At 45.2% G+C, this 10,591-nt stretch overlaps 1 long non-coding RNA gene across 1 annotated transcript; it reads left to right on the forward strand.

Moving 5' to 3' along the window:
• Positions 1–1,561: 1,561 nt before the first annotated feature.
• LOC123082022 (uncharacterized) lies at positions 1,562–2,772 on the forward strand. The gene is made up of 3 exons (XR_006438913.1): positions 1,562–1,809; positions 1,886–2,134; positions 2,712–2,772. It is a non-coding gene; the product is annotated as an uncharacterized lncRNA (long non-coding RNA).
• Positions 2,773–10,591: the final 7,819 nt, after the last annotated feature.

Here is a 10,591-nt window from a genome sequence, read left to right on the forward strand (position 1 = left end):
ACGGTGGCGCCACGTGGCGGCTTCCGGTTGGGCGGCGGTGGCGGCGGACGTTGTCCGGCGCCGGCGGACACGTCCGGCGCGCGGAGAGAAGCGGGGCTAGGGTTTCGGGGAAGAAGGAGATCCGGATTTTCGAAGGAGGACCTATTTATAGGCATAGAGGGGGCTAGGAGTGTCCAAATGAGGTGCGGTTTTCGGCCACGCGGTCGTGATCGAACGCTCTAGAAGATGGAGAGGGTTTTTGTGGGTTTGGGGCCAAAATGGAGGGGTGTTGGGCTGCAACACACACGAGGCCTTTTCGGTCCCTCGGTTAACCGTTGAAGCATCAAACGAAGTCCAAATGGTACGAAACTTGACAGGCGGTCTACCGGTAGTAAACCAAGGCCGCTTGGCAAGTCTCGGTCCAATCCGGAAATGCTTAATCCCCACAAATGAAAGAAAGGTAGAAATGACCACCGGAGGAGAACGGAGCGCCGGAATGCAAAACGGACAACGGGGAAAATGCTCGAATGCATGAGATGAACACGTATGCAAATGCAATGCACATGATGATATGATATGAGATGCATGACAACGACAACAACACACGGAGACAAAAACCCGAACCCGAGAAAATAAAATATCTTAAGGCCGGAAACGGCAAGAGTTTGAGTACATATTGGGTAAATCACATCCGGGGTGTTACACTGGCGTCCTTTCGACCTTGAGAGAGAAGAAACAGCATGCCCGCAGCGCCCGGTGGGGATGGTCATGCAGCAACAGGAGGTCGATGGTGGAGCAGTAGCAAGACGAAGAGCTCGGCAACCTGGACTCACCGGTCGGAGTAACGACGGGGTCACCGGGTGGTGCGGGGACGAAGTAGTAGGAGAGATGGAGCGGAGGAACGAACTCGCCGGCGGCGGATCCGGCCGGGAACAGGCGACGGCGGGAACCTCGTGGGCAGCCACGACGAGGTCCCTGGCAGGGCAGGGCTGTAACATCCCAAATTTTTAAAAATTTGGAATGTTAATAGGATCATTCTTTTCATCATGATTTCTATGGTTATTTAAATTTTCTGAATATTCAAAGTGTTTTTCAACTCAAGGCAATATATTTTGAGTGGACATAATATGACTTCTCCCCTATTAGAAAATGCTAAGAGTATATTCTGGTGTCACCTAAATTATTTTTGGCGTTGTAGTAACTCAAAATTATTTTATAGTTGTTATCATACTCTTTATATGCGCGTATTGCAAAATATTCTTTCGAGTGTATTTGTGTTTTAAAAATGTTCACTATTTTTTAAAGTAGAATTAATGTCTTACTATGTGTTCTGGTAATTTTATTTTGTTTTGTTTTAGATTTGTTTACCTATATTATTACTTCTGTAGCAGAGGTTTAAAAAAAGAGGAACCGCACACGCGTGCACAGGGCCGTCGTGCAGCACAGCTGCAGCCCAGCTCCTTTTCCTCGCCCGCGCGCCCAGCCCAGCAGGCAGGCCAGCCCATTTCCCTCACAGCCGCAGCCCACCCCGCACTTCACGTTTTGTTTTTCTTTTCTTCTCTCTCTCCCGCTGACAGGGATGGCCCGCTTGTCATCTCTCTCCTCTGCCCGTGTTCTTCCTGGAGACTCCTCCCGATCCAAATCCCCATCGTTTCCGATCGATCTACTGTCCCTCGCCCAGTCTTGACTCCGTATAAATAGTCCCCTTACTCTCCTCTGCCGATTTTTGGCAAAATCCCTCTCTCCCGTGCCCGTTTCACCTCACCCGGATCTCGCCGGAGTCCGCCACCGCAGGAGCACCTCCGCCACTCGATTTCATCGCCACAGAAGGTTCCTAGCTTCTCCTTCTGCCCCTATTCTCTTACCCATGGTCTCGTCTCTCTCCCTCATCTATTAGTTCTCGCAGGGAAGCACCCACCCGAGTGCTTCGACCTCCGCCCCGACGAACACCGCCATCGCCGCTCCAGCCGAACCTCACCTACGTTAGCAGAAGGCCCGGTCGTCCCGGAGGACGTTTTGGAGTTCTACGTGTCCCTCCTCGCCTCGTCCTGTTCTCCCCGAGCTCGGGAGGCCTCTCCAGCGACGCCAGCTTCAAATCCGAGCCGCGCCGCCGCCGTCTCGTTCAATTCCGGCCGGCATACTCTGTTCCTCTCCGGTGAGTCATCCCATCCGTCCGATCTCCCTCCGACGGTCTGGATTAGATCAGTGTTGTTCTTTTTCTATAAACCGGTATGCACTATTTAGTGGACGTTCGTCGGTTAGCCACAGCAGCAAACAACCTCCAGCCAATCATCATGCGACACGTGGCACGTCCACGGCAGCCGCGGCAGTTCTTCCCAGAACACTATTATGGCATAATTTTTCTTTGCAGATTCCATATGAAATTTTCATTTAGGTTTATCTTGACATCCGGAACTCCAAATTCATCGATTGTTTTTCCTGTGTACTCGTAGAGACCAGGAGAATACCGCAGAACCAAAATTTCACATTGTTGAACTATTCAAATATGAAGTTGTTTAAATTTGAATTCAAACTTCCGGAGGCCATATCTTTTAAACCATTGATCCAATTCAGTTGATTCTTTTTGCATTGTGATCCTGCCAGCATGTAGATGATATATATCTACTGATAAGTTCTGTTATTTAAGTTTTTATTTGAATTTGTTGCTTTTTACTTTATTGTGGTGTTATGGGAGTACGGTTTATTTATCGGTGCCTTCGTTAATCGTATAGATTGTCCGGAGTGTGAAGCGGATTAGAATTGAGCATTAGAGTACTTCAACAGCGTTCAAGGCAAGTTGCACTTTTTGATTATGCTCATCTTATATTCTGTTATGCATGTGTGGTTTTATGCTATGATATATGTGTTGGCCTGATATGTGTACCCCGTGTTGTCATGTTTGGTATTGATTGTGTTCTGTGATGGTGTGATCAACTTGCTATGGTAGACGTGGGCATGTCTCGAGTGATCCATGAAAGTGGTGAGTGTTTATAGCCGTAGGCTCGGGATTATTAACCAGGTGAATGCGTCACTGGCAAAGCGCTCTATTGCCCCTAGAGAATGCGCCATTGACAGAGCGCACTTGAGGCGAGGTATAGTTTTCGGAACATAAATCAGGTGAATGTGTCCTTGGCAGAGCGCTCTATTGTTCCTAGAGAACGCGCCACTGACAGAGCGCACTTAAGACATACTTCTGAAGTTCTTGTCATGTTTATTTAGAATCTTTGGGTTATCTTGGGCGAGTAAATTAGAGACGGTTGTGAGTTCAGGTAGTGGAGGTAGGTGAAGACATTCTTCTCCAAACTAACTTGTGTGTTTTGTTTGTCATACATTGCTTTGTGGATGTAGGTTTGCTATATCATTTTGTGTGATTTGCCAATACATTCAATGTATTGACCCTTTGTGGCTGCAACTTATCATGTTGCAGGATTTTCAGATGATCAGTGAGATACAGTAGGGTCGCGAGCCTTCACTCGACATATTCTCTAGTGGGCATTGATGGACTCGTCGTTTATTATGCTACCTTTCCGCTGATATTATTGAATAAAGTTAGCTATGTGCTACTCAGTTTGTAATACTTTATGAATTCTGGATCATACGTTGTAGTAACTGATGCACTTGTTATTTGATATTCATATGTACTGTGTGTGCTAGCGAGTCGATCCAGGGACTAGCACAGTGAGCACAGAGAAATCGAATCTTATCAGATTTGGGTCATTACAAGGGCAACGGCTCTGGGGGGTAGGGATGGCGCGACGGAGAGGGTCTCGCGGCTGGAGGGGAGGCACGTCCTCGCTGGAGTCAGCAGGGCGGCGATGCCATGGAGGTTCGGGCACGGCTGCGGGAGGAGGACGAGGGGACGAAGCGGGACTCCTCCTGGTGTGTGTGGGTGGCGGCGGCCTGGAGGGATCGAGAGGATGAGAGCGAGAGGAAGATGGGATCGGGAGGATGAGAGGGAGAGGGATCGAGAGGAGAGGGAGATTGGCTGGGCCTCGGGCCATCTAGGGTTAGCGCTGGTTGGGCTGCGAGAAGCCTTGGGCCAAATGGGCCGCAGGAGGCCCAAGTGGCCAGGTTGGGCTCTCTCTCTCTCCCTCTTCCTAATTACTTCTTTATTTCCTGATTTAACAAATAAACCGAGAAATAAGAAATGTAGAGAGAGATAGGAGAAGAATTTGTGCAGGGCGCCAATTTTCTTAGACTCATAAAAAGGAGCTTGATCCAAGAAAAATACATTTGGCGCCGTTTGGAAGGATTGCATTCGAACACATTTAATGTGATTCAAATGAGTTTGAATTAGGAAAACATTTTTGGAGAGTCCAAAAATGTTCAGAATTTTTGTGGAGAACGGGAAAGCGGTGAAAGAAATTATTGGCAAAGTTTGGGGACCAAACTTGAAGTATAAAATACATGGAATTATTTTGCAAGTGTGTTATAATATTTATTATAGTTCCCTAAATATCGGGAGGGTATGTTTTAAAGAGAAACCACCATGTGAGTTCCCTCAATTTAAATGGATCGAAGACCCATACGATTTGATTGTTGAGAAAAAATGGCATGATGACATGATGCAATGCAAAAGATGCAAAGAAGAAAGCAACGAACCAAACAAATCACACGAAGAAATCTCGGAAAACAAGAAAGGCAACTGAAGCTTCGGTCTTGGGGCGTCACAGAGTGGGTGCTGGAGCTGGTGGCACTGAAGCTGTAGCTGGTGCAGATGAAGTTGCTCTGGTGTCTGTAACAGGCACTGCAGCAGATCTCTGTCCTCTGGGCACTCTAGCAAAAGCATCAGTGGTAGACTTGCCCTTCTTCTCCTGCACTTCATCATGAAGTTGCTCAACAACTGACTGGATCTCAGTGACCTTCACATCTAAATCATAGAACTTTTGCTCCATGATCCTCTCCAAGCTCTCCTGGTTTTGAGTCAGGGTGGCCAATCCCTTCTCAATCCTCAGAGTGGAGGCAATCAAGTAGCCAAGCTGATCTTGCTTGCTCTTCAGAAGATACTGAGATGCCTCATCAATGGTTGGCATCTTTGCAGCCTTTTCAGTCCTTGCCTTCTTCCTCTTTGCTTGTGCTTGCACAGAAGATGGTTCATTTTCATCCATCACCACAGTGTTGTCCTTAAAGTCTGGGTAGATGGGCATGTGTTCCTTGTCCAAGAGATATGTGCCAGTGCCCATCTTGGAGTTGATTAGCTCCTGGATCTATGGGGCATACCCACAACTTCTCTTCTGATCTACAGCTATTCTCTTTATGGTTTCCACAATTAGGCTCATGACTTTGAACTTTTGAGGCACATCAAATATGTGAAGCAGGTTAATTGATGGCCTCTGATCATCTTGTGATCACCTAACTTTGGCAATAGAGTGTGCCTAAGGATCCAGTTGATTGTTGGCAAACCTGACAGAAGGTAATGTACTGATCCAAACTTGTGTGTCTCAAGAGCAGCATCTGGGATCTCTTTGTACATATGTGCCATGGTGTTGTGATCCTTCTTCTTCTTGGCATAGACATCCAAGTCATCTTCATTATCCTCAGGAGCATTGATCAATTTTGCCCATTCTTCAACCATTGACTGGTACCTAGTACCTTCAGACATCCAGACAATCCTTCCATCTAGGTAGAAATGAGCTGTGGAGTAGAACTGCATAATAATCTCATCATTCCACTTTGTGAGCTTCTGAGCCACAAACTCATCGACTCCACATGCCTTGAAGCTATCATATACACTAGGGAAGTGGTCCTCATTTTCCTCAATGAATTTCCAATCAATCCATCTCATGTCACACACTATGGGCTTCTTGTCAAGTAAAATAGTCTCATAGAAGTCCTGTTGTTCCTTTGTATGGAACATGTAGTCCACAACAGTCCTTCTCCTGGTGGCCTATGGATCAGACTCTCTCCATAGCCTCAATCCTAAATCCTTCCTGATTTTCATGTTCTCTGCAACTGGGTGAGCATCATTATGATCTGGAATTTTGGGCTTCAACTTCCTCAAAACAACAAAATCATCATCTTCTTCAGTAGTTTGAGGCATTGGGGCCGTGTTCTTCTCCTCGGCAGGGATGTTCCTGGTGCTCCTCTTGGGTTTTGGCTTTGGAGCTGGAGCAGCAGTCTTAGGAGCAGTTTTGGGCTTAGATGGAGCAGCCCCTGCCCTTATAGCATCTCCCGTAAGCTTTTGAGCTTTGGGTGTTGGTGCCGCATCCTCTTCCTCTTCCTCTTCTTCAGAATCTCTCATTATTGAAGATCTGCCAAGCACTCTGGCAGTGGTCTTCTTGACCCTTTCCTTCCCTTTCTTCTCTGCCACAACCTGTTATTTGGGTGCAGATCCCAAAGTCTCTTGAGTGGATGTTCTGGCTTTTGACATGGGAACTCTCTTGGCAGGAACCTTTTGCTTCATTCCTGGCTTAGTAGCAGCAGCTATGCCATATTCCTTTTTCAGAACTTTCCTCTTTGAGGTGGCCTCTTCCTCAACAGACACATAGTCCTCATCCTCAGAATTTGAGGTTCTCTTCTTTCTGGTCCTGGTGGCTGCCTTAGGCAAGTTGCTGGGTGTACTCCTGTTTCCCTCATCAAAGCTGCTAGAGGGACTAGTGCCCTCACTCATGTTAACTTGCTCCTCAGACTTGTTCTGACTATCACTCTGATCTGACATGATGCAAACACTGACAGCAGACCCTATGAGTAGATTATAGATGAGGTAGATTGGATGAGCATCACAAAGTATAGAGGTTTTTGCAAAAGAATGAGTTAAAAACTTAGTTTTAGTTTTCCACAGAAAGCATTTCGGATCTACCGATTTGAAAACTCGGTGATACCGAAGCAGCTTTTGGAACCTAAACTAGTGAACTCGGTCAGACCGAGTCACAGTTCAGTGGCACCGAGACTGCTAGGGTTTCACAAAGTATTGAACTCGGTCACACCGATTTGCAATTCTCGGTCAGACCGAGAATCACATGTGCAATGGCCTTAGCCAAATCGGTGGAACCGATTTCAACAACTCGGTTAGTCCGAGATGATTTCGGCAAAAACCTAACCCTAAATTTTCAATCCACGACTAAACTACGGAGTGATTTCGCTGGATAGAGTGATCTCAATCGTGGCAAGATACATGGCAAAACAATGTGCTAGGAATCGGAGAGGGATTAGCACAAGGATCAAGTCCATACCCTAAGTGCGGCTATGGACCTGCTACGGCAGCAACGGCAGAGACGATTTCCGTTGACGGCGGCGGGATGCAGCTGGCGATGAGGAGGATGATCCGGAGACCCAGGGAGCCAAAGCAGGCTGAGCGCGGGCGAAGGGGTTCGGAAAATTTTCCAAATTTTGGCCCAGGGATATATATAGCCTGACCCTGTCGGTGTGACCGAGTGGAACAACTCGGTGGCACAGAGATTCATAACTGCAAGCAGTTACTGAAACTCGGTGTGACCGAAAAGTTCAAATCGGTTGCACCGAGATTGAAAACCTAGATCGACTTAGTGATCTCGGTATGACCGAAATGGATGAATCGGTCAGACCGAAACGCACAAAGAAGTTTTGGAAGTTTAAGTCTATGACGAATCGGGGACTCGGAGTGCTCCTCACACAGAGTGGTTCGAATCTGACTTGATCAAACTTTGTGATGTAGCATGAATAGAGTTTGAGACAAGAAAAGCATAGATAGCTAGAGAAGGTTCTTAGGCATTCTTGTCCATCCACTTGGCAAAAGAAAAAGGAACCAAACAATCAAAGCAACAAGTGGATGTCCTCGAATGAGTAAATTATGCAACCAACATGCTCACACAATAAAATGGCAAATGAAATATGTGGCAAAGCATGCACAACCAATTCTAGCATCTATCAAGCAATTAGCGATGACTAGGTCATCTATATATGAGTATATTGACTTAGGAGTCAAATGAGAACATTTGATGATAGGTCATACTCATCGTTTAAGCACAAGTGGGGTTACCACTTTTACATAAAGTGTTGTTGTGTTCACACCATTAGAGTTGCTTTAGCTCAATTCTTAGAGTAAATCTCCCCTAGATGTGAGATCCCCCCTAAGAGGGATGAACTAACCTTGGGTTTTGTCGATGAAGACTTCATGTAGGTGTTGGAGATGTGGATGCTCAATGTTGATGTAGATCATTTGGAGCAATCCTTTGGAGTGAGTTGCACTTTCAATACCTACACGGGTTAGTCCCACAAGGAACAAACAAGGATATCCATAGACATAGAGTGATGCACACACAAGATGATGTCTATGAAAGCATTAGGTTACCTTGTCCCTTGTCTTACCAACAAGAGGGTTTGTGACTCCTTGAACTAGTGCAAGATGTGGAAGTTGATTGCACTTTTTCTTGCCAAAATGATAAGAGTGAAGTATGTTGGCGGAGTCACCCTCATGAACTCTCTAGTTCTTCTTCTTCGGGATCCACATCATATTGATGGGAATCCTTGGAGTTGTAGTCATACTTGATGAAGTAGAACTTGATGTAGTCTTGGGAACCCACTTGACCAAGGCCTTGGGTGCTTCTTCAAAAGCATCAATTTCCTCTTGAAGCTTATACTTGCATTTTTGCTTGTGGTCTTGTGGTGGAAGATCATCTTGAGCTTGTGTCCCTTTGAAGGAAGTAGGATCATACTTCTCTTGTTGAGGAACAAACTTCGTCTTGGGGTATTGATCTTCTTCCCAATCAACTCCATTGGCATTGAACTTTCGTTCAAAACCAACACCTTGGTTCTTCCGGTGTCTTCCTTGCTTGCGTACAATTTCCTCGAATTGCTTACTCCCGGCAAGGCTCTTGTAAACACCTTTCTCTATAATTCCCTTCAATAAGCTATTTTCTTGCTCAAGTGTAACTTGGCTAAGAGAATCATTAGTAGAATCAAGAGAACTACTAGAAGCAACAACATTGGATAACAAGATTATTGTTACTACTAGAGGAAGAATCTTTCTTGTTCTTGTTACTAGACTTGACTTGAGGCATGTAAGTGGATAAGAGTAAGCGCTTGGCAATGTAAGAAGAATTTTTCTTGCGAAGATCATCATTGATTGCCTTTAAGAACTCATGCTCTTGCTCAAGGTTGAGCTTTTCAAAACGTAATTTCTCATGAGTCCTTAAAAGTTCTCGATGATCTCCTAAGATAGTTTCATGAGCTAACTTAAGAGTGTTTAGTTATTTAGTTAGAAACTCAATCTTCTCCTTATCATTGTCATTCATTTTATCTTGATTAGCATGATTAATTGACATTTCATCATAGTATTCATCACTAGAGTTGTCAACAAGTAAATCATCATCACCTAACAAGTCATCTTCATCACTATTGAAATCAACATACTCGGGGTGTGATACCTTTGGGCCTTTAGCCATGAAGCATCTTCCAAGTCCTTCATTTGGTGAATCAAATATGTCGTAGGAGTTGGTTGACACAAGTGCTAGACCGGCAACACCTTCATCTTGAGTATATTCGGAGTCGGAGTGATAGCTTCTCTCAGAGTGATTGTAGGAGTCGGAGCCGGATACTCATTCACCAACATGAGCTTGATGTCTTCGTTTTGTGTAGCTCATTGATGACTTGTCCTTCCTTCCAGAATCTTTGCTTCTCCGGGATGTTCTTCGTTCATAACGATCATCTCTACTCCTTCTCTCTCTTGATGGTGATTCTTCTCTTCTACTTCTTCTTTTTGGAGAATCTTCTCTTCTCTTGTAGGGTGCCTTACACTCATTGGAATAGTGTTCGGGTCTTCCACAATTGTAACAATTTCGCTCTCGACTAGAAGATCTTTTTTCATTGTAGGACCTTGACTTGGAACTTCTCTCTTTGCTTCTACTCTTGTAGAACTTGTTGAAGTTCTTCACCATTAGGCTCAATTCTTCATTGAAGGTTTGTTTCTCACTTGATGATGTGGGAGCTTCACATGAGGCTTTGTAAGCACCACTTGACTTGTTATGGAGCTCCTCCTTATCCTTGAGTGACATCTCATGAGCAACAATTCTTCCAATGACTTCCATTGGCTTGAGATCTTTGTAATTGGGCATTATTTGGATCAATGTGCATACGTATCATATTTTCCGTCCAAAGCTCTTAGGATCTTCTTGATGATGAATTTGTCGGTCATCTCTTCACTTCCTAAGCCAGCGATCTCATTTGTGATAAGAGCAAGCCTAGAGTACATTTCAGTGACACCTTCACCATCCTTCATTTTGAACTTGTCAAGCTGACTTTGAAGCGCATCCAACTTGGATTCCTTGACGGAGTCGGTACATTCGTGCATATCAATCAAAGTATCCCAAATTTCCTTTGCATTCTCAAGACGGCTGATTTTGTTGAATTCTTTGGGGCACAATCCGTTGAAGAGGATATCACAAGCTTGAGCATTGTATTGCAGCATCTTCAACTCTTCCGCGGTAGCTTCACGGTTCGGTTCTCTCCCATCAAAGAATTCACCTTGCAAGCCAATACACACAATAGCCCATACGGCGGGGTTATGTCCAAGAATATGCATTTTCATCTTATGCTTCCAACTAGCAAAATTAGTACCATCAAAGTAAGGGCCTCTACGGTGGTAATTTCCCTCGCTAGACGCCATACTCTCCTAGGTTGTGAAACCAAGGCTATG

The sequence above is a fragment of the Triticum aestivum genome, chromosome 4A (genome assembly GCF_018294505.1).
Source record: "Triticum aestivum cultivar Chinese Spring chromosome 4A, IWGSC CS RefSeq v2.1, whole genome shotgun sequence".
Classification (NCBI taxonomy): domain Eukaryota; kingdom Viridiplantae; phylum Streptophyta; class Magnoliopsida; order Poales; family Poaceae; genus Triticum; species Triticum aestivum.